This window comes from Tupaia chinensis, unplaced genomic scaffold (assembly GCF_000334495.1).
Source record: "Tupaia chinensis unplaced genomic scaffold, TupChi_1.0 Scaffold000093_1, whole genome shotgun sequence".
In the NCBI taxonomy this organism is placed as follows: Eukaryota; Metazoa; Chordata; class Mammalia; order Scandentia; family Tupaiidae; genus Tupaia; species Tupaia belangeri.
This window is the reverse complement of record NW_006159555.1, coordinates 6,202,042-6,227,079: the sequence shown is the minus strand read 5'-3', so window position 1 is coordinate 6,227,079 and position 25,038 is coordinate 6,202,042. Positions and strand designations below refer to the sequence as shown.

General features: G+C 36.4%; 1 protein-coding gene across 1 annotated transcript in view; it reads left to right on the top strand.

Annotated features, from left to right (window-relative positions):
• Positions 1–25,038, top strand: part of LINGO2 (leucine rich repeat and Ig domain containing 2) — a 1,055,580-nt gene that overhangs the window by 987 nt on the left and 1,029,555 nt on the right. The gene's annotated exons all lie outside the window — the stretch shown is intronic.

Genomic DNA, 25,038 nt, shown 5'->3' with positions numbered 1-25,038 from the left:
TATATATATATATATATATATATATACATATATATATAATGGCCTTTTTGTTTTGAACAGATAATGGAGTAAAAATTATGAAGGCTTTTGAGTCAATACATAAGTCTGAGATTAACAAATAAAATAAGAAACTCTTCATTTTGTAATAATTATGTTCTGGAACTGAAGTGGGATAGGGCAGACAATATGGAACTCAGATTTGTAACAATTTCATACTATGTGTACATGCACTATTTATGTTAATCAATACATTAACGTAGCAGCTGTAAGAGGCAAGTATTATCTCCCCAGTACATATATGGAATGTGAAGTTCAGAGAAATTAAAATGGCAACCAAGATCGTGTAGCTAGTAAATGGCACAGGAGTGATTCAGTCATGAGCTCTACTCTTTCTTTGGCCTTGCTACCTCTAGTATCGCTGATGGATGAGAAGCCAAAATTTTACCTGTGGTTGAGGGCAAGTTCCTAAATTGCTAGATTATTATTTAGAAAAGAGTCATAATTGTCTTCTTCCAAAGAAAAACAAACTGAAGACATTTTCTGTTTTTCACTACTGTTGAAGAGAGGGAGATTTCTGTAAGTCACTGACTAGTTACATAGATGATGGTGTTTCAGAAAAATTGAAAGTTATAGAAAACCAGCACAGGAAAATGACGGTACAAGTTTATTCCTCGTTACTACAAGATGAAAATCTGTAGTCTTCCTGTATATAAATACTTGTCATGGCTGCCGTGGTTTAATGGAACCACAATAATATGAATCCTCCCTTTACAGTTAACTAGTCTACAGCCTTGAATAAGTCACTTAAAAAGTCTTATTTCTCGTTTCTGTTAACATGTACCATAAGGGTTGTTGAAAAACGATTAAAATAAGAGGGAATACATTTAGAGCATTCTTCTTTTACATATAGTAAAATTTTACATACAATAAGCATTAAATTAATAGAAGCCATATCAATGACCTTATGATGTTAAAGCTATTAATATATAAGCCACTATTTTGTTGTTGCTCAGTTCATGAAGATTTGTTATTTAAAAAAAGTTCATCTGAAAAATCCTCACAACATTATGTACAGTCAATCTAGAATACAGTTTATTATGTAGCAGACATTTGTTTGGTACAATTACAGAATCATTTATTAAAACTTTTAGAATACTGGTATACTTTAGAGAAATTAGTGTATAATCAGAAGAACACAAGCTCTTTTATTCTTGGAACATAGAAGTATCATGAATTTAGTTGGTCTAGACATTCTACCTGAAAATTTTCAAACAGTGCTGCCCTATTGATTGCAACTTGATACCTACTTTTTCCTCTGTGGGTCAAAGCTGCTTGGGTTCAACAGTGACAACTCCGTAAGCCATATACCATTCTTTGACTGGCAGTTGTGCTTAGAGCTGCTTGCTTCTAGATTGGTAACAATCAGCAACATTTTTGTGGGAGTAGACCCATGCCTGCAGTAAAAGATTACATTTTTACTTTTTATGTTGTGACCATGGGAAGGAGGGGCAACTTTCACTGTGAGAGTCAGAGGAGAAGACTTCAATTATCCCCAGTTCCATTGTCATTATTCAGTTTTTATGGAAGAGTAGCAGCCTTTAGTATTAATTTACACAATGAAAATAGTAGGCTAGACTCTCCAAGATCAGTAGGTGAAGACTCGTAGAGCATCATGAGATGGGAAACTAGGCCATTCTTCTTTAAAGCGTTTTTCAATTAGTTTTCCTTCTGGGAACACCTGCATAAATGGCCATGTTCTTCCTATGCTACATCAATTTTCTACTCAAATCTTGAATTTGGACGGAAGTTCCTGAATAAACACTTGCAAATTCCCACTTTATAACCAGTTTGGATTCAGTTAAAAAGTTATTGTTTCTTAGCAATGTAACTATCTCTGCATAGGTCTACATTTTTCTTTGTTTTTCTCTGAATCAACTCTATATTTGCTTTCTGTTTTGGTAACTCTAAGGTAGTGTTTTAGTCCATTTTATCACTAATAACAAAATACATGTAACTGGGTGATTTATAAGCTTAGAGATTTATTCAGCTCATAGTTTGGCGGTCCGAGGTCTAGGGACTGCATCTGGTGAGAGTCTTCCAGCTGAATAACAATATGGTGGGTGGCAGGCATTCATGGATCTGTGTCCATGTATCTCTATTTTGACCTCATTGCCTCACCTTATAAGCCCACAGGGAGTTGACCATAAAGTCCCCACCCTAAAGATGTCTACTCACAAAGGTCCCAACTTTCAATACTATAGCCCAATTATTTTCACCCTCTTAATACTCTCACAACCACATCTCAACATGTACATGTTGTGGGGGATATTCAAACCCTAGCAGATAGTGATCAAGTTACTTAACACATTTTAACCCCAGTATTCTCATTATAATTTAAAGCTGGGAATAATTACATACATTTAAGGATTACGAAGTACACATGTAAATCACATTTCACTTGGAACATTACTGATGATCTTAAATGGGGATCTATATATTGTAATTGGATCTGCTATTAATATTAATAGCATTTTGAATCCCTCCCCCAAATATCCATCATGAACTTCATGGAATCTTCCAGAATAAAGACAAAATTAATTCAAAGGAATGGGGTGACTAATCAGATTTATAGGCAGGAGGAGAGGTAAAGTAAGAGGTACCTGATTTTTCTGATTAGGTAAAGGATAGAGGTACCTAATCAGAAAAATTAGCCTTTTATTGATTTATTATCTGTCAAAAACAACAGCTCCTTTCCTTAGGTTTGTTCATGTTGACGGTGTGGTAATGTGCCTTGATTATGAGCTGTTGTATTTGCATCTCTATGGCAACAGTTCTTGTGTTTTGAAGTGTTTATAATCACCTAGAAGGTTTATTACATTTTCAGGATACAGGGTGCTACTTCGGAGATTTTACTTTAGTAGGATGAATTCTATCATACCATCTATATTTTAAATATGATTACTCAGAACCAGAGCAATTCTGGTACACTTCACTAACTGGGGCTTAACATTTTTTGGCCTTGAAGAGTTAAGTTTTATAGTCTAATTCAGGAGCTTTATTGTTGGACATCAAATTGAATTATGTTACTCTGTACCTGTTAAGAAAGATAGGATACAGACAAGCATTGGTAATAATTCTTGAAACTTATTTGGCAGTAGAGTAACTTTACAAAGAATTTGATTCTATGGATATATAAAAAGTTGATGGAACAAATAAGTGAAAAAAGTGCTGGTTCAGTTAATAACACAGGAGTTCTGATTTAGTAATGTTTACTTAAAACTTATGAATAACCAGTTGCTTTTATACATATTAACTTATCAAATCCTCATTCTAGTTTTCAGTATTTTCTATCCACATTCTACAGATTAATAAAGATAGAGCTATAGAAGTTATTGGCTAGGGACCAGCAATTAGCATAATGGCTGGACTCCCACTTAGTCGACCGTGGTTCAGGTCCTATACCCAGTGGCTTAAATTCACGCCATGTGCATGTGCATGCATGCCCAAGATTCCTAGAGGAGAATGGAGGAGAAGGGATTGCGGCGTGGCCATCCCCCCTGGTGAGCACCGCCCTCTAGCAAAAATCTCTCCAAAGAAAAAAAAAAAGAAGTTACTGGCTCATCATATTATAAGGTTACAAAATGATAGGGCCAAGATTCAGTTTGGGCACCAAAATAGCACACAACAGGTACAGATGCTTCCTAATCCTAGGATAATTCAATTTTCCAGTCATGAAAGATTTTGTTTTATGGCAGCCAGCACATAAGGACATATGGGAACAGTCAGCTGTATTTGTTTTGTTTAAGCTCCTGAGCACTTAATTCACCATCACCTGCCGAGTTAGACTTTGAAAGGCATCAATAGAGTAAGTCTGTTTCATCAGCTTTATGAAACTACTCAGAATGAAATTTGAAGAGAAAAAGGGTCTCAGGTATCCTATACATTCTTATTGTTCTTCATCAACGTGCTTTTTGATTTTTCATCAAACTATTGAGTATTTTTGAAATTTAACTCTCCGTTAAATCAGTTACCAGAGGTTAGGCCCAGTTCAACAAATGGTCACATAATCTCTTTTACAAACAAACAAACAAACAAAAATTATGTATATATATTTTTCCATGTCCTATATATATGTGTGTGTGTGTACATGTATGTATATATATTTGACTGTGTGCTTAATTTAGCCAATGTCCCTACAAATTCATGCACTCTTCCATGAAAGTGTTACCTGTGACTATCCAGCAGACTGTGATTCCTTTACTAAGTCAATCTCAACCTGACAGGAAGTTCTGGTCCTTTAAAAAAGAACACTATGGCATTTGCCTAGAAATTGTGTGTAGAGAGCATGAACCATTGTATATTAGTCATATTACTCTAAATACTATTGTCCTGACCTCCGTCCCCCTAATCCATCCATTAGCTCTGCTTTCCTTTCTGTCCATCTCTTTCTGGAGCAATAAAAGAATCTGTTATTTTTCAAAAAGATTCTACGCCACCATATTCACCTTACATGAATACAGAATGAAGAAAAAAATAAGAGATAATAGGAATAATAAATCTTGAGATGAATCTCAGAGTTTTGCTCTGCTTAAAGGAATTCAAAGTAAGCTAGATGAAACACATCAGGATATCCAAAGAGAACTTATATACTGACCACATTAAGTAGATGCCTTAAACTTTTGCTACCTGGATAATATCCGAATCTACACAACTTGTAAACTTTTCTTCATTGTCCCCCTCTCTTCACAAATCCTTTACGTGGGCTATCCTTATTTTACATATAAGACAAAAATACACATTTTTTTTCATTTCAAGTATACCCTCTTGGATCATTATTTTAAAATCTATATTTCATGTCCATAGTAGCCAAAGAATATCTTTATACCATAATACAGTATTCTACTAACTCCATAATCTAGTCTTGAGTCATTATTAACTGAAATTCTGCTGCTGAGAACTCTCTGTACCAAATTATTCATCTGACTATTATATTTCTCCTCTGGGACCTAGTCTGAGTTTGCCATTTTACCTTATCCCTTAATACTATGGTTTGTAGATCTTTGGACTAGCAGAGTACAAGTTTATGATGCTTTCATGTATCTCACGGCTGGTTACTTACCAGAGCAACAACATTTTATTATTCACCCTGTCATTTTCTTAATGCTTCTTCATCCCTAAAGCATACCTGGTGGAACTCTGAAGTTGGTATTTGATATATGCTATCTCACTTAATTCCCCTAAACTTCAGAGGTAAGCATAATGACCTTATTTTAGTCACCAACTCAGCAAAGGTTTACTTAGAATTTCTGTTGTATCAGGTATTGGTTCAGGCAATGGGAAGGAAGATATTAACAAGTCTTCCAAAAATGGTAAAGATACAGAAATGTTTCATGGGCATTCTACTGCAGTGGTACCTAGAAAGATGGGGAGACAGATTCACATAGATAAAATAATGTTTCTAGAGTGTTACTGGCAGAGGAAGAATGGGGACCACTCAGGTGCTTCAGGTCATACCCCATGTGGTCAGCATGCTAGCTGCAAAGTTCTTTTATTCTTGGTGATTTCTGTGACTAAAAGCTATTTACAAGCTGGTACTCCCTCTCCCAATCATGTATTCACTGGCTTCTCAACACTTTTTTCTTACAGTTAACTTGGTGGTAGAGATGGTAGACAAATTCAGGTGTTCTTCAAGGAAACAACTTCAGCATTCATATGTAGTCTCCCTAAAAGTGGTCCAAATGACATGCTGTTTATGATCTTGCCAGTTCTTCCCTACCTCCCCTTTCCCAGTAGCTTTCCCTTCACTTTACAGGGGATGCTGCTTACTCTTGTTTTTGCTTTCCAGCTTATGCTGTCTTGAGGGTGGGGGGTGGGGCAAAAATCTCAGTGTACTCAATAAAAGCAAGTGTCAAGAATAGACTATAGCTCCCATACAGACAGTGTCAGGTGAACAAGGGAGATTAGGGCAGAAATACAGGGGCATTCATTTGTTTGAGGTGGCAATGCTATGCTTCCCCTTTTACCTTGTTACAGACTTCTTCTTATAAAATGGAAGATTTAAATATCTATATACCCACAGTTTTAAGGAATCAAGTATATAATAAGATAGAAATCTTATGCCTTGAATTTATAAAAACATGCAAAATGGAAGCCCTCCTCTTTAAAGTAGTTGCTTGTCTAGGTAATTTTCTTGTTTGTTTGTTTCTTTCTTTCTTTCAAGAGATTTTTTGCTATAGGGCACATGTGCTTGCCAGAGAGATAGAGAAATACATACAGACAGAAAGCAAGAAATCACCCCCCAGGGCAGATACCCATAGCGCAATCCCTTCTCCTCCATTCTCCTCTCGGAATTTTGGGCAAGCGTGCACATGGGCCCAGCGTGAGTTTAAGCTGCCAGGTCGAGACGTGAACCATGGTTAACTATGTGGGAGTTCAGTAACGTATCCATTATGCCTTCTGCTGGTCCCATGCCTTGGTAATTTCTGAGAGAGAGTAGGAGGGGAAATAATGGAAATTACGGAGTATCTAAGTTTTCATCAATTGACTTCCTACCTTCAAGTGTTTTCAAGATTATTCTTGTGGCTGTTGAATATTATCTTTTGAATAATTCAAACTTTAATGTTAATTCTTTAAAGAGAAATATCATTTAAAGTATATTATAATGTTGTAATTTTGAATCTCATGTACCAACATTTTATGGAAGAAATTAATAGATTATTATTAATAGGTCATTAGCTGTATCTAGGTAAAAACAACTATTCAGTTTATATGTTGGGTTGTCAGAAAAGTCATTATTCTTTTTTTGCATAAAAACATACAAAAATACATCTTTTCCAATGACCTAACAGTAGCTTTGATGATATATGCATTAAAGGAATTAATGTTAATGAAAAATTTATTCTACAATAGAAAGAAAAATGACATTTTTAGATGTTTCTTAAAAATATAAGAGTAATTATGTTATTATGTGTACAGAATAAGTACTTGTATAGTTTCTGGGGTTGGTCATATAGTACTAGATTATTTAATTACACAGTATCATTTGATGTAAGACAAAAGAAACACTTATGCTGTTGATGTTTTATGCTGCTCCAAGCAATCTCACACAGTCATTGGGAAAAGAGTAGGATCTACCTTATTTATTTCTTATTATCTTTGAAGAATGACAGTAAAATTCTAACTACAGCATAATTAGATCTGTATATCTAGATTCTAATAAATTCCCAGCTGTCCTAGAATTCAAAAGAATTGTCAGGTTTTTCAGCCTTTTCTGGCACTGGTCACAGTCTCTAAGCTTTTTTATTGCTTTCTGTAGCTAATGACTAGTTACAGAACTTTTAAAAGTATTTTGCCACTTTACATTCCATGGTGTACTACTTTACTGAATTAGCCTATTTTCTTTCAATTTTGTTATTTATTTTTCTTTCCTCCTTTCTTTCATTTTCTTTTTACTATTTTTGTGGAGAGAAAGAGTGGTGGTGATTTGGAATTAATAGGTAAATATGAATGTTCTTTTTAAGATACATTAGTCAATTTTCTTCCTTTCAGGGGCCTTTAAAGCAGAAAGTGCATAAATAAAATTAATTGCATAACTCTCGAGACACCTGTCAAAATCTTGATGTGCTCAGTCCCTATAATTGGCATTGTATATTCCAAATAAGTTTTGCAACCAGCAGGAGCACAGGCTGTATGAGAGCTGCCTGTTAAATAGGGGCAATCTGCTGTAATGGAAGTCCTGTCAGCAGTCCTTCGTAGTTATGGGAGCCACAAGCCAGAGGATTACGAACTCACCTTCCTCATTTTATTTGCTCACAGTTATACAGCTACAAAATTTTAGGACTTATTTCATGATTTCATTACCCATTAAAGTCTTATTAAGAAACTTGACATAGAATCAGAGTAACCGTTAAGATAAGACTAGCTTCTGAAACAAACTCTAAAATGTACACAACATAATTTTATTTCTTTGTCATTGAAAGTAAAAACAAAAAAACAGTAGAGTGCAGAGTATATAGACAACTCTCATTCAACTGGAGATCCAAGGAGTTGGGCTCCTCCATCTTAACAGCTTGCGACTTTCAAGTGTGACTTCCAATTCACCCTGCTATGGTTCATTAAGCTCATAGAAGGGGAAAGGCATGAGAAAAACATCTGTGTGTTTTTGTGAGACAGGCTTCTATGTGGGGTACTATACTTTCACTCATGGTCCTTTAGCTAGGACTCACCTGACAGAAGTGCAATGAAGACTGGAAAATACAACCACCTAACTATATGTTTGGGAAAAAGATATGCGTGGTAAACAGCTTACCTGTCACTGCTCAGCAACATATAACGTTTGAGAATTTCAATTATCAACAACTGTAAAGAGAGGAAGAAGATGGCCAAAGGTAGAGAGAGGCAGATGCAAGTCAATGGAGAATTTATAAAATGTAACAGAGTACTTCATTAATTATTTTTATAATTATATTGCTCTGCTCATGCAGAGTAAAATTGTGAATGGATTTTTCAACTATGGACAAATTAAACATAGCCACAAACAATGTTTGGGCCCAGTAATAGAAGCAAGCTTAATTCTAACAAAGATTGCAAGGGAAGCTGGTCCATTTATTCTACTTTGTAATCTAGACTGTGATGTAGGATACTCCAGGTCTTAATGAAGATAAAACCCACTTCTGGTGCAGAGGGAATTCAGGAAAGGAGGATAGAAATGCACCACATTCATTCATTTCTTTTTCCAATTACATTTAGCAAGTGCCTTCTAAATACCAGATACTGTATTTTGCCTTGAGATATAGAAATTTATAAGACTGAACTTCTGTTCTCAAGATTTACATGTTAGTAGAAGCAAGCCTGTAAATCATTCACTAATTATATTATTATATTCACAATTCTGTGAAGGTCTAATTGAGGGAGTGATTACATCTGCCTAAAGATGTGAGGAATAACCCTGTAGAGAAGGTGGCATTTAATCTGGGTTTAGAAAAATGTATCTTTTGAAGCAGAGGAGAGAGTTTTAGGGAGCTTTAAACCCATGGTCAAATATATGAAAATGTATGACAGCTGAAGGATATGAAAGATCAGGGCATAACCAGAAACAGGAAGTCTTTTTGCATGTCTGTAAAATAGAGACTTTATAAGAGGAAGTGGTGGTCTGGTGAAATTAGTTTGTGAGCAATGATTCCATCCTCAAGTATGGTCATTGGGTGAGAAGAGAAGAGTGGATTCTCCCCCCTTTGTCACCTCTTCACTGTGAGCACTCCTAGTTTCTCCAGTGGCCTCTCACTCTAGAGCGTAAGGCACTCTTCACCCCTGTGGTTAATCCTTCTGCGCTACCCGAATTTCCAAGGCACTTTAAAAACAAAAAGCTATACAAATAGAATTTGGAGAAATAAGATGATTGCAGAAAAGTCAAAAACAGAAAGCAAACTTTATTAACTGTGAGTATATGTTAACTTATGTACATGTGAGAGAGCATGGTGTCCTGCTATTAAACAGTCCCTACATGATTGGTTCAATTCCTACTATTGATTTCTTATTCCCTAACATTGCATATTGCAGAAAATCAGGATGGGCAAAATTACGGAGATGTGAAACAATACAATGTTTATTATCCTATATATTATATACCGCTTGTAGAAAAATGTAGAAGAGAGATTTATTGATGAAGACATTCTTAACCAAAAAAGAACCAGAATTTAAAGTTTTAGAAAATTCTTAGTCTATTCATATTACAAAAATTGAGAAACTATGTTCTGTAGTGAATACCAAGGACGAGGCTGGAAAATCACTCCAAAAAGAGATTACTCATGGATTTACTTAGGCATTATAGCAGAAATCAGGGTTACATCAGCATAAAGCCTGCAGTTTAGACTAAAAGGGATAAAGATTGCATTTTCTTTTTTTAATGCATTTTTAATTTCAAGAAAAACAATTTTAGTTTTAATAGACCAAAATCAAAAAAATGTTCAGGGAAATTTGCTTAAAACTTAAAGCCAGGAAGAAGGTTAGATTCAGTTCAAACAGTAGGTAGATGAACCTATCGGCAGTTCAAGAGAAGACAAAAGTCCTTAAATACGGCAATCAAAGCATCAAAGAAAATCAGTAACGTTTTAGTCTAAAGTCAAAAAAATTCTATTTCACTAGTTCAGTCTCATGTAATTAGTCTCTTCTGTTGTATTTGCTGTGTTACTGTGGTCTCATCTTTCCATTTAAACTCTGGAAGTTAACATTCAACTCCGGACTTGTCCCTACCATTAGGCTGGCCATTCTCTTGGTTGTTTTTTGTACTCTTGTTTCTGTGTGTCCTACTTTAGTTTTCCTGGTATCGCACTCCCTTCAGCACTTCTTGGAGAGCTAGTCTGGTGTTGGTAAATTCTTTCAGGTTTTATTTATCTGAGAATGTTTTTGTCTTTTTTTTCCCCTTATGAAAGATAATCTTGCTGGGTGTAGTATTCTTGGTTGAAATAGTTTTTCACTTAACACTTTGAATATATTTTCCCATTCTTTCCTTGCTTGCATAGTTTCTGATGAGAGGTCTGATGTTAGCCTGAGTGATATCCTTTGAAAGTAACTTGACGTTTCTCTCTTGCCAATTTTAGTACCTTGTCTCTGTCTGTGGTTTTGGTCATCCTGGCTATGATGGGGCTTGAGAAAGATCTTCTTGGGTTGATTCTATGCAGAGTCCTTTGTATTTCTTGGGTCTGGATATTTGAGTGACTCTCTCTGTTTGAGAACTTTTCTTCCGGGATCTCATGAAATAAATTTTCAATGCCCTTACTAGTTTCTTCACCTTCTGGGATACTGATTATCCTGATGTTTGGGCATTTAATGATATCTAGTATTACTCATATGTTTTTCTCATTTTTGGGGGTTATTTTTCTCAATCTTTTTTGGTGATTTTTTTTCTAGGTCAGAGGTTCTATCTTCTACATTCAATATTCTTCTGTATGATCTAATCTGCTTTTAATACTTTCAAGGGAGGTCTTGATTTCCTGTATTATAGCCTTTATCTGGAACAATTCTGTCTGATTCTTTTTTATGATGTGTATCTCCTCTTTCAGATAGTGCAAAAACTTCCTCACCTCCTAGAACTCGGTGTCTCTTTTGTCTTCCTTTTTCTGAAATTCATTGTCTCTCTTCTCTTGCAACTGTGTTGGGTTTGTCACTATGAATATTCTAAATTCTTTTTCTGAAATTTCCATGAAATGCCATGTATTGTCTGTGAAGGATAAAGAGTTATTCTTTTCCCTTGAGGTAAAGATATTTTCTTGGTTTCTCATATTTCTTGTGCCTCTGAAGTGGTTTCTGGTCATCTGGTGGATTATATATTTTTTTGTAGTTGTTGGAATTAAATCTGAGCATTCAGGGTCATGCAGGAGGAGGTGACCTGCAGTCTCTAAGCAGTACCATTTTTATCCCATTGCACAGCTAGTTTAATGAAAATTGAAGATTAATTTGACCCTAAAAGTATTTAGATATTTGGCTACGTGAGTACCTAGACCTACCTGTCTAGAAACTCAGTGTGTGGAGGCTGAGCAGAAATGTGAGAAAGGTAAAAAGAAAGGAAAAGGAAAATAAAAAACTAAAAAGAGAAAAAACAAGACATAAATAATAAAAAAAGAAAAAAAAGTTGTGAGCAAAAGATGAAAACCACATGGTGTGCTGGCACACCGCACAAATGGGGCCACCCCAAACTCAAATATAGATGACTTCTGACTGGCTTATCCTATGGGGACAGGTGGAAAGGTAAGAATTAGCAAGGCAAAAGAGCAGCAGAGAACTAAGACATTTAAAAATTGAAAAAAAAAAAAGGGAGAGATGGGGAGAGACAGAGAGAATAAACAGTGTGTTCTAATCTGGCTCCTGGTTAGATGTGAGGGGCAGCAGGGCGAAATATGGGCAGAAGGTTTTCGGTGGTCCTAAACCCTGAATGGGCCACTCAGAACTCAGATAGAGAGATGGCTGCTGATTGGCTTATCCTGGCTCCTGGCTAGACCTGGAGAGCAGGAGGGTGAAGTCTGGGTTGAAGGTCCTCATTGGTCCTATTCCTTGAATGTGGCCACTCATATCTTAGATTTTAGATGGCTGCTGATTGGCTTGTCCTGGTTCCTGGTTAGATGGGGGGGAGAGGGGGGGTGAGGGGGAAGCAGAGAGTGAAGTCTGGGCAGGTGTTCGGTGGTCCAAATCCAAGACTGCATTTTCCTGTTGCTCTTTGTAGAACAAAATACTTGTTTTCTCTAATATGATTCTATTTTAGTACCTTTAAATTAGCTTTCAGAACATAAAAGTTTTTTTCATTTCCTTAACAAAGTCTCACTGTCCCTCTTTTCTAATATAACAATAGCTTTTTGGTGTCTACCTGTGTGCTTACACATAGACATTGTTGTTGACCATTGCATTAGAAGTATCTTCTGACTGGGTCAAATATTTCATTTCTGGCAAAATGAATTATAACATAATTTGATAAGATTAACAATAATAACAAATTTTAAAGGCACATTTTATTTAATAACTGTATGACTCTAATTGTATTTGTCATCTTGGTTTAGATATAGTCATTTTTTGCTTTTTACTAAATAAATTCAAATAGAGGCCTCACAATGCATATTTTGATTCTCAATCACTATGCAAATGAAAATACTTGGAATTTAAACATTCCTGGCTTTATGAAAATAAAAAAAGGATTTCTACTGTTTTATGCATCAATGTATATCATACTGTATTACTTTTATGTTTCTTTTCCCCAACTTTTCCAATCTATGTCTTTTCTATACTTTAACTATAGTAGAGCCACTGAAAGGAATTTAAAGAAAGGTCATATCAGGAACCAGCAGTTAGCACAATGGCTATGTTGCTGGACTCCCATGTAGTCGACCGCGGTTCGCGTCCCAGACCCGGTGGCTTAAAACTCACGCCGGGCGCGTGTGCGTGCGTGCCCAAGATCCCGAGAGGAGAATGGAAAAGAAGGGATTGTGGCGTGACCATCCCCTCTGGGGGATGATTTCTCACTTTCTGTCTCTGTGTCTCTCTCTGTCTGTCTGGCGAGCGCACGTGCCCTATAGCAAAAACCTCTCCAAAAAAAAAAAAAGAAAGGTCACATCATAGGTATTTACATAAAGAGCCCTATTTTCACAGGATAGTTTGAAAGTTCCATGTTTGAAATTGCTAGAAGAATTTTTTTTAAAACATCATGAAGTTATTCCAGTCAAATGTTGTGTCCTCCTAACTGTAAAACTCTTGGAACATTTGAAAAAGTAAGATATTTTATCACATATAACATGTTAATCCCTTCTTTAATGTCAGTTGCTGAAAATATCTCATAAATATGTACATATCTTCTTTTGTATTTTTTGTCTTATCTTGAAAAAAATCATTGAAAAATAATAAAAACCAGTATTGATCAGTACCATTATCTTAGATTTTTGACATGGCTTCTCTTAAAGAAACTAATTGTAAAGCAATAGCATACTTCTGTAGCAAAATCAAAAATGGTATCAGACCTCAGATCTCAGAAAATAGAGGACATTATACCTTAAACGGACAGTGTTGTTATCATGATAGATTTATTCAGCAGACAATAGCTGTATTACCTAGGCAGTCTGAATTAATCTGAAATTGAATCATCCCTTGCACCAACATTGGGGAAATTGAAGCAATTTTAGATTAAGACATACAAATATCATGCTGTAAGCTTTAAATTGAATTCAAAATAAATTGAGCTCTTTATTGTCTTGCTTTTATTGTTTTACTTTTCTTATTCCTTTTTTTGTTGTAAAAGCAAAGTTATAGGAAGTTTTTAAAAAATGTTGGAAAGCGTTACTGGAATACTAGATGTAAATATCTAGAATAAAAGATACCAGAATTTTTAGTAATTGAAAGTATTTTCTTCTCTGTTTTAACAGAAAAAGTTTCTTTCTTATTATACTCAGCATGAAATTGTTTATAGTTTGTGACAGCATGGTAAAGACATAAGCCCTTGACATCATAGTTGTCTGCTTGTCAGTCAAAATCAATTAAAGATTCACAAAAGTGGGCATTTGTCTGATGGACCCTCCTAGCTCATATTAGTCATTTACAGGCTCTTTCTAAGAGACTCATTAGCTCCTCTATTTGCAAATGACTGCCACTATCTGGGCATACTGCCTTTAGGTTCTGTTTTGCTGAAGGATAGTATTCTCTTGAAAGACAGCCTTGTTGATCAGCATACAGTAATGTAATCGAAATTGAAAGTCATGTGCAGACTGAAAAAGACTCAGAAATAAAACAAGTTTCAGTGATCAAGTTCAGCTCTAGATTAGAAAAGCTGGCATTTAACAGACCTGAATCTATTTTTTCTCCTGTTTTTTTTTTTTTTTTAATTTTTTTTTTTTTATTAATCAGGAAGAATTGACTTACTCCTGTCAGTACTCACACCAAAAATAGGTTTCTTATATGTTTATAAAACCTTTGGTTGCCCGAATTACCTTGTCTATGCAACACATTTCTGTCCTATGTAATATACCCTATATTGTCTTTTCCTACTACTATCTCACCAATTTCTGAATACAGACTGAATGAAATTTGTTAACAAGAAATATATTTAGATGAAACTATAGATGAGTTAATAAAGAGTTCTTATACAATTGGCGAACAAAGAAGCTAGAGACTCTCTTAAAGAGAGTCCTTCAAACCTTGCAAAGAAATTTAAACTGAGAGCTTTGAGGAACCCAGTGAAGCAGGGCAGGGACCTGTTGAGAATTATATTTTAGTTAAAAAAACCCTAGTAATACAGTGGAAAATAGATGGGAAAGAAAGATCTAAAGACAAATATGTTAGGGCATATTATAATTATATAAGAGATCAGTTTTTTAGGGTCTAAACCAAAATAATGGCAACGAAGACAGAGATAAATAATAGATTTGATAAATTTCTGAGTGGTAAATTGATAAAACTTTGGGACCAGATGTTGGGCAAGAGGAAGCAATGAAAGTCTGAAATGAGTCCTGGGTGTATGACTTAGGCAATGATAATACAGGAGCAAACACAGGTTTAGATAGAAGGTTACTTTTGAGGTACTTGTTAGACAACCTAGAGAAATATTTGAACTTAGAAAAATCTAAGTAGTGGTAAATACATGAACCTGCCTATATCATTGTATTTCTCTGAAAATTAAATATGTTGCTGGTAAAATGCTTGGCACAGTGTCTTAAATGGAATAAGTGCTTAATAAATATTAGGTTGTCGGGAAAGTCATGACATACTTTCCTGTTTTTTCTATGCAAAAATGTGTTATGACCTTTCAGACAACTCAGTAGTACCTATTGTTTTTGGTGATGGAATGGAAACTATTGGTAGGTGGATTAGCCTATAGTGGAAGTTTATTTCTAGTACTGGGTAAGAAGGAGATGGGATAGAGAGAAATATCTTTCATTTAGGAAAGATGGTTAAGCCATGGGCCCAGAGAACTACACTGTATTAGAAATTAAAGGAGGGCCAGTTAGTGGTGTGGTGGTTAAGGCAGCTGGATCCTACAAGGCAAGCTGAGTAGTTTGAGTCCCAGACTTGGTGGCTTGAAAAACATACTGGCCAAGTGTACATAAGTGCCCCAAATCCCAAGAGGAAAATGGAGAAAAGGGATTGCAGTGAGTTCACCCCCCTGGTGGATTATTATTATTTTTTTCTCTCTCCTCTGTCTCTCTTTTTCTCTCTGGTGAGTGCATGTACCTTATAGCAAAACTAAAAGAAAAAAAAAAGAAAGGTAAAAAAGACTGCTAGTCCGTAGGAAAAAGGAGTGGATGTTCATAAATATATCATGAATGTGATTCATTCTTGTCTACTGGAAATAAGTCATATGATCAGGTCTTCCTCCACTTTGTTGATTTTTTTTTTGATTTTTTAATTCCATTTTCTTTTATACATTCAATCATGTTATTTAGCTTATAAAGTGAAAATTCCAACATGTGAGAACATTTCTCCCTAGTCTAGTTGACAAAACTATAAAATTATCTTCAACAGATAATACCACATTTCTTTGTCCCATTAATGCTTTGCCTATTTTCCTTTAAATGCCCTTCTCAGACTCTACTCTTTCACACATACTATATCTGGTATTCACATCCATTTTCTGTGTTTCTGTATCCTTTAGCCAATCAATTTCAGTCATAGAGTGCAGACACTTGGTAAGGTCTGTTTGATTTATATTTCTCTCCTTCATAAATATCACCTCACCATAAAATACAGTTTGTATTTGGAATCATTGATCAGAACTATACTTGCTAATCAATTATATTTCAACCAGAATTCCTCAACCTAATCTTGTGACAAAACAATTGTAAAACAATTTTATACTGTTCCATGCCTTTGACAAGATCTTTCTTCACTTCTCTATATGAACTCTATGGCCACTGAAAAACACGAGGTCCTTAAACATAGACATGTGAGATATAGCCCCGGATCATGGAAGCATACCTTTATGAGAAAGAAGTCAGGCCTACTTGTCCCTCCCTACAAGGCAAGTCTCTATGATAGAAATGAGTAACTCAGTAGTAGACAAAATGGATTGTACTTGCCCAGATGGAGGCAGAAATGCTCATGGTGGTGTTGTAAAACAAGCTCCTAAACAGCAAAGAGACACTGAGCTGTCTGCAGGGAAATGAAAAAGAACTGCAAATTAAGCATGGTATGGTTATTCACTCTTTTATATTAGTGTCTCTAACTCCTATAAATGCTGTTTAGAGTTTTCACATGCTCAAAACTGTCATTTAATGTGGAGTGATGTTGTTACATATTTGGGAGTCATTTCAAAAATGTACTAAAAAGGATCTGACATCTATACCATAAAGTATTTCTCTGGGGACACTGTGGCGGTTTATTTGCCACTGCAAGTTTAATCTAAATCACCAAATATCTAATTTATCATGAAAAATGAAATTTCAGGAGTGTTTTCCTCTACAGTGTTATTAAACAATCTGAAATCTGCCAGAAGAGGAAATGGCTCATGTGGAAAATATTTAATTGCTTGCACTCCTATGACAGGAGTGTTCTGAATATAAAACAATATATAATGAAAGGCAGTGGAATTATGTTGCCAAGGAACCTCTTACAGGTGATTGACTAATGACCAAAGACTTCTATACACAACACATAAACCTATGTGGAAAAGCACTGGGCTAGTGGTCAGTCCTAAATCTAGGCTGTGAACCCTAATCCTAACAGGCCAATAAATAACCACAGGAAATTAAAATCTCTTTCTCTATTCTAGTTTTTCCTTCCTCTCTCTGTCTCTATCTCATTTCTTCCTTGATTATTTATCATGCTGCGTACTATGTACCAGTTTCATTTAGACAGTGAGACACAAAGATAAAAGATTAGTTTCCTGTTATTGGGACCAGAAGTTGGCGTAATGGCTATGTCGCTGGACTCCCATGTAGTCAACCGCAGTTCGCATCCCGGACCCGGTGGCTTAAAACTCACGCAAGGCGTGTGTGCGTGCGTGCCCAAGATCCCAAGAGGAAAATGGAGAAGGGATTGTGGCGTGACCGTCCCCCCTGGGGGGTGATTTCTCGCTTTCTGTCTCTCTGTCTCTCTCTGTCTGTCTGGCGAGCACACGCACCCTGTAGTAAAAACCTCTCAAAAAAAAAAAAAAGATTATTTTCCTATTTTGAAGGGGCTTGGGGGAGATTGGGTTGAAGTTGAATGATATGATTACAGTCCCTTGAAATTCTGAAATTCCATCCTTTTTACCTGTTCAAAATCTTATCAAATAGACATTGGCATTCTTTGATTGGTTGGAGGTAAAGCGTCTTGAATGCAAGATTACATAGCTGCCCTGCCAGAGTCATTAATGTATCAATAAATATTTACTGAGCCCTACTCTGTGCCAAGCATTGTGCTACAGAGCATCATAGAAATAAGTACCAAATGAAATATGAACACAGAGGAAGGTGACATGGTGTCCTCTCAGAAATTCAAACAAGGGTTTCAGGAAAATTGAGGCGTAAGCCAAAGTCTGAAGGATAAGTAGGAGTATGGCAGTCAGGGTAATGGGTTGCTCCAATGCATAAGTGGGAAGTAAAGAGCACTTTCAGGAAATAATGTGTGCTCTCATGAAAGCGAATTGTGTTTGTGGGCTTGCTAGTCACTGGACAGCTATCAGCCAGTGCGAAGAGGGGAAGAGAAGTCATAGTTGACCTCGAAGTTGATGAAGAGAAGTCATGAAGAGCCATTCAAAGTATTTGGGACTTTATTCTGAAAAAATGGAAAGATTTTAAGCAGATTTGGCATGATCAGATTTGCATTTAGAATAATAACAAATAAAAACAAAGTATTTAAAAAAATTCTTCTCAAGAAGGTGTTAAAGAAAAAAAAGTGGAGACCAGACACTTGTAAATTTGTTTCTTCCAAGCAAGTTTACCTTATATTTTAGATATGGATCTTAATCTCAATCTGATGAGTGTTAAAATTTACTTTTTTTTTTTTTGAGAGGTTTTCACTATAGGGCGCATGCGCTCGCCAGACAGACAGAGAGAGACATAGAGACAGAAAGCGAGAAATCACCCCCCAGGGGGGATGGTCATGCCGCAATCCCTTCTCCTCCATTCTCCTCTCGGGATCTTGGGTATGCACGCACACGCGCCCGGCGTGAGTTCTAAGCCACCGGGTCCGGGACGCGAACCACGGTCGACTACATGGGAGTCCAGTGACATAGCCATTATGCTAACTGCTGGTTCCCTAAAATTTATTTTTTATAGTTCATGTAATTCGTATTGTGTTTGTATTTTCATGTGCTGTAAAAATACTAAGTTAAGCCATTGGTGAGGTTTGAAAACTCACCTTGCTTTCCAAAGTTTTGACACAATTCCAAGGATTTTCACACTGCTGTGGTAGCAAAGATGAAGGAAATGTGGATAGTGGTTATTTGCCCATGCATACAATTATCTCTTCTTGGTTTCCTTTGTATAACTCCTACGGGTTCAACAATCAGACTTAGAGACCAGGACTATTCTCTGAGACTCTGAAAATGTGTCTAGGCCTTGTGGCCCCTTGGCCATTGTTCTGCGTAACCACCCATTCTTGAAGACAGGCACCTGTGCTCAGATTATGGTGCCTTCCTCCCACTCCTTTCTCCCCAGTTGAAACACTTTAGGCTGTCTACCCTTCTCTTTCTTAGTGTTTCTTTCATTCTGCTTTTTCTAATACTCTTATATCCTCCTAGCAAAATGAAAACCAGAAGGAACTGAGTTCTCTCATACTAGGGCTGACTCTCTGGATGAGCTCACGCTCCATCCACTGTGTCACGTTACCTCTCCTGAGGCACTAAGGTGCAGAGCCAGCAGCCCACCTGTATTGGGCTAGAAGTCATGTGAAAGAAACCCAGAGCAAGAAAAACACACAAGTCCAACCTGGTGGTGCCGTTGTTAGCTAACTGAATGTAGTCCTGGAAGCCACAGAGTTGACCACAGGTTGGCCTCTCTGGGGCAGCCTGATGGTGCCCTGGGCATGTACACATGTGCACCAGATCCTGACAAGCTGTAGGACAGCGGAACGGAGATTTCAGTCAGATTAAATCTCTTTCTTGTATGTGTATACTCCTCTCATGAATAAAACAAGCTCAATAAAAGAAAAACTAAGACAGTAAATATTTCAAAATATCTCATGTCACCTGTTTTGCACATTAGTTCCTTGCTTATTTTCTAAACTCTTTACACTGAATTTCCTGATTTACTTAGTGTCTTCATTTTCAGTTGTTTTATTTAATGAACATTTTCTTTGTGTGGTCCACTGTGCTGGCCCATTTTTATTATGCTTCAGTTTTCTACTTTGCTCACTGCCTATTTATGCTTCAGTTTTCTACTTTGCTCACTGCCACCCTAAACTACCTTCTGTTAATAAAATCCTCTGGCTTGCATTGTAGCTCACTTGAATGTCTATACGGGGTCCACTGTGCTGACTAGTACTCACCACCCCCGAGGCTATTCTTAGTTTCTAAAAATTTGATTAGGAACAATATGGTGTTTAATAAAATATCCTCAAATCACAACAAGGATCCCTTAGAACATCATAGTGCTTTGGAAGACTTGCGGTTATGTTAATGATACTATATGGTTACATTTCAGTTTTAAAAAGACTGAAAGGGCATACTTCACAGAAAGATGATGAGTTACTTTAGGGTGAGATTCTTGGTATTTTCCATTTTTGTCGTAGTCTCTAAATATTCAAGTATTTATAATGAAATAAAAATAGATAAATGTTAAAATACTAAAATCAGTCTGATCCCATAGCCTAGTGGTTAAGAGAGCCAGAGCTCACATAGCCAATCATAGTTCAAATCCTAACTCTGACCACTTGAAAAATATACTGGGCATGTGTGCATGGATGCCTGAAATTCCAGTAGGATAAGTGGAGGAGAAAGGATTGCAGCGTGACCCATACTATATTGGTGGGTGCTTTCTCCTTCTTTCTTTCCCTGTCATTCTCTCTCTTTCTAGTCAGTACTCAAGCCTTCTATCACAAAAAAATATGTATTGTAATCAATCAGTAGTCACTAAAAACAGAAATAACCCGAACCAGTTGTTGGTGTAGTGGCTATGTCGCTGGACTCCCATGTAGTTGACCGCGGTTTGAGTCCTGGACCTAGTGGCTTAAACTCACATTAGGCACATGTGCATGCGTGCCCAAGATGCCGAGAGGAGAACGGCCGAGAAGGGATTGCGGCGTGGCCATCCCCTCCCCCCCGGGGGGATGATTTCTTGCTTTCTGTCTCTCTGTCTCTCTGTCTTTCTGGCAAACACACATACCCCATAGCAAAAACCTAGCAAAAAAAAAAAAAAATTATCTGACTAAGTAACATTGGAAATATAAAGAGTCGAGCAGTTGAGTTAGATGTATTTACCACCTATAAAAGTATTACCAGCCACTTACATTTTCCAAAATTGTTCAAACCTATTGTAATATGAGTATTCCTATCATTGCTAAAGTAAAATAATGAACAAGGAGAAGTTAATAAGTAATGCAGTATTTTTCTAAGTTTTGTCATTGGTTTTGAAAAAATTATCACAACAAAGACATGAGTACTAAGAAAAATTTTTTATAAAAAGTAGCAACAAATGAATGGGTATAAGAACAGGTATATTTTTCTTTTAGACAAAAAAGTGAAATAATATTAATAACAATGTAAAATGAGCAGAAATGACCATAAAAGAATTTATACTGTGAGAATATATTACTTTTACGTGTATATAGGGGAGTGATGGGTGTTTTTGACTCATGGAGATACCTTGTTAAGAGTTAGAAATATAGGGAACCAGCAGTTAGCGTAATGGCTATGTCGCTGGATTCCCACGTAGTTGACCACGGTTCGTGTCCTGGACCCGGTGGCTTAAAAAACTCACGCCGGTTGCATGTGCGTGCGTGCCCAAGATCCCAAGAGGAGAATGGAGGAGAAGGGATTGCGGTGTGACCATCCCCCCTGGGGGGTGATTTCTTGCTTTCTGTCTCTATGTCTCTCTCTGTCTGTCTGGCGAGTGCACGCGCCCTACAGTGAAAATCTCTCCAAAAAAAAAAAAAGAGTTAGAAATATGTAAAAGAGCTGATACAAGCAAGGTTCTGTGAAGTTAAGTTCACAACATACTTTTTTAAGTTCAGTAGAAATGTATTCAAATTACACTGCTGTGGCTTATGAATTGAGAAATTTTGTATGTTACTGAATCTTTGTGATTCTGAGGTGTTTTCAAAATTGGGGAATAGCTATTCTTTTGCAAGGCCTCAGCAAGACAACTAATTCCTGAAGCATAGTTTAATAAATGTTTGTTAATTTATTTGCGGAAAAGACAGCAGAGCATATTAGTTAGGAGCATAGACATTGGAGGTGGGCTTCCTGTCTCTAAATCTCAACTCTGTCACTTATGAGCTATGTTGCCTCAGACAAATGGTTTAACTTCAACGTGTGTCTGCTTCCTCATCTATAAATGTGGATGACAAGAACACTGGCTTCACAAAGTTTTTTTAAGATGAAATAAATTAACATATATAAAGTGCCATAACTGTTTCTAGCACTAAGCAAGCATTCCGCGGCTGTTGGCCCTTATTAATATTCAGTAGATGAGATAAGAGTAAAGTAATATTTATCAAGTATATTACATTCACACTATTGTCTTCTACCTGCTATTTACATCTCTTCATATAATCCTTACAGCAATCCTAATGGATAAGGATTTCTTTCCACATTTTTCAGTTCAGGAAACAGATGTAACAAACCCAAATTCCTCTAGTACATTAAAGCACAATTATATAACTCTCCCCCTTTTTTTATTATTATCGTTTGACTTGTTTCACCTAAAGAGTAGACAGTATGTATGTTAATAGATTTCCTTTACCATGCTTTCTCAGTATATTTTATGAGGAGAGCTAGAGTTCATTGGAAGAATCTTTGGTTTTATCCCCATGTCTGAACTGTATTCACGATGCCCTTAACACTTGAAAGCCTACAGATAAAACAGAAAGAAAGGGTAATTTATTAATGGTAAATTGAATCTATCTAGATTGCCTCTATCTGCTCACAATGCTACATTAAATCCTGTGTAAAACTTGTTCCTTTATCTTGTGAGGTATTATATGCCAAGCACAGTGCTTATTTTTGCTGATAATATAGTAAAGTGAAACAGAAATTATGATCCTTAAAATTTACAATTCAGTTTTTAAGACATATATTAAAAAAATATCTAAGCAAAAAAATAAATATAGGGCAATAAGTTGTATTGCATGGTATAAGAAGTAAAACATGCTATAGAAGGAGTATCTGTGGTGACAGAGGGTAGTAAAGTTTTGATAGATAGTAAGAGAAGAATACTCAGTTTAGGTTACACTTATATTGAAGTCTAAAGGATGAGGAGAAGGCAGCCACCAGATGTGGGCAGGGAGTACAAGTGAAAGAGGTATCTCAATTGTCTGGACAATTCAAATAACATAGAAATATAGTTGACTCAAGTTACATTTTGGCCAAAGTTGTAGCAGGTGGACTTAGTTACTCTTAGAAATTTATTAGTCCATGAAATAGAATACAATGTATATAGTTATGCACAGTAATTTTTATGCACATTGAAAATAGATGTTAACCACACTAAAAAGTTAAGTCTATATTCATGTGTCCCAGTTGTCAAACCACCATGCCTTTTAAACACATAAGGTATCTCTATAATCTCTTAGCCAAGGGTGAAGAATTCTAAACCTTGCCCTTTTGCTTACAAGGCTTTCTCCATTCTAAGATTACATCTTTATAATGTCCGCATAAATGGGGTTAACTGAGGTAGTAGAGTAGCTTCTAACTATAGGCTTTCTGTAACAATGGTTAATTGCCAATGTGGTAAAAATCCACTATATCTATTCTGATCTGTCAACCAAATGTTTTTTTCTTTTAAGAGCACTTGAATCAAAGGTTGAACACTGTGAAGTATTTACTCATTTCAGCTGTTTTAGTCTCCCAATTCCTGTTTAGGGTTAAGGCTACTTAGCATAGCTATTTTCTCTAAGCCCAAGGTTGCTATTTAGTATTAGGACACTACTTGGAAGTGAAAGAGATTTGCGATTTTAATCTGTGCTTGACGGCATAAACCACAAAAATTCCCTGGATAAAATTATTCTCTGTCTCCTATAGGTGACTTGATAATAACTGTTCTTTCAAAGTTCACAGGTTCCGAAGAATACCATCAGATTTAATAATTCCCTAAAAGAAATCACAGATATTATGGAAAGTTGTAATATAGTTAATGATTTGTTTCAGCATAACGATAAAGATTACAATCACCAAAAGGCAGAGACACAAAGATGAAATGCAGGAGAGTTCCAAGTTGGAGGTTTCCAGTTGCCCTCTCCCAGTGGAGTCATGGACAATGCTAGTTTGTCTGGCAGTGATGTATCCCAATATACATAGAATATTGACAACCAAGGGAGCTCACCCCAGCCTTGATGTGTATAGTTGTGTTGTTGTTGTTGTTTTTGTTTTTTATATGTCATGTCTCATAGACATGGTTGACTGCCTGAAGGGTTAACCATGAATCTCTAACCTATAAAGCTGATACCACGTGGGTCAAAGCTCCCATCATAAATCTCATTGATAGACTATTGGGTCTGACTCAAGACCCCCAAGGGAAACAAAGATACACATCAAGAAGGACAGTCTAAGGTCTTAGAGACACCGTTCAGGACCCAAGACCAAATTAAGATCTCTCTTTGGGTAATTATGGATAAGTTAATTTTTCTTTCATTTTGAATTAATTTTAAGTGACAAATAATATTTATGGGGGACATATAATGTTTAAATATATGTTTACAATGCACTGATTAAATTGGGCTAATTAATCTATCAACTTACATACTTATCATTTTTGTGTGTGAAAATATTTAAACATACTCTCTTAGCAATTTTGGAATATACAGGACATACATTGACTGAGAGTGAAGAGATAGAAAAACAAATATTTTAGGGAAAGTCTAACCAAAAAGAGCAGGGATGACCATATTTACATATAGCAAAATAGACTTTTAAGTAAAAAACTTTAAAAGAAATCAGTGAGGTCATTATATGATGATAAAGGGGTCAATTTGTCAAGAGGTTGTAACAATTATAAATATATAATATATGCACTCCATATTACCTACTAGGTTCATTTACTACATCATCCTGTTCCAGTATTTCAGTCACTTAAAATCATTTGTAGGGGCCAGTGGGTGGCATGGTGGTTAAAGGTGCTAGACTACCACCACAGGGCCAACTGCAGTTCGAGTCCCGGACCTAGTGGCTTGATTTCTTACTCTCTCTGTCCCTCTCTGGTCAAATTTAAAAATAAAAACTAACTGGGAACCAGCAGTTAGCGTAATGGCTATGTCGCTGGACTCCCACGTAGTCGACCACAGTTCGTGTCCCAGACTCGGTGGCTTAAAACTCACGCCGGGCGCGTGTGCATGCGTGCCCAAGATCCTAAGAGGAGAATGGAGGAGAAGGGATTGCGGCGTGACCATCCCCCCTGGGGGGTGATTTCTCGCTTTCTGTCTCTATGTCTCTCT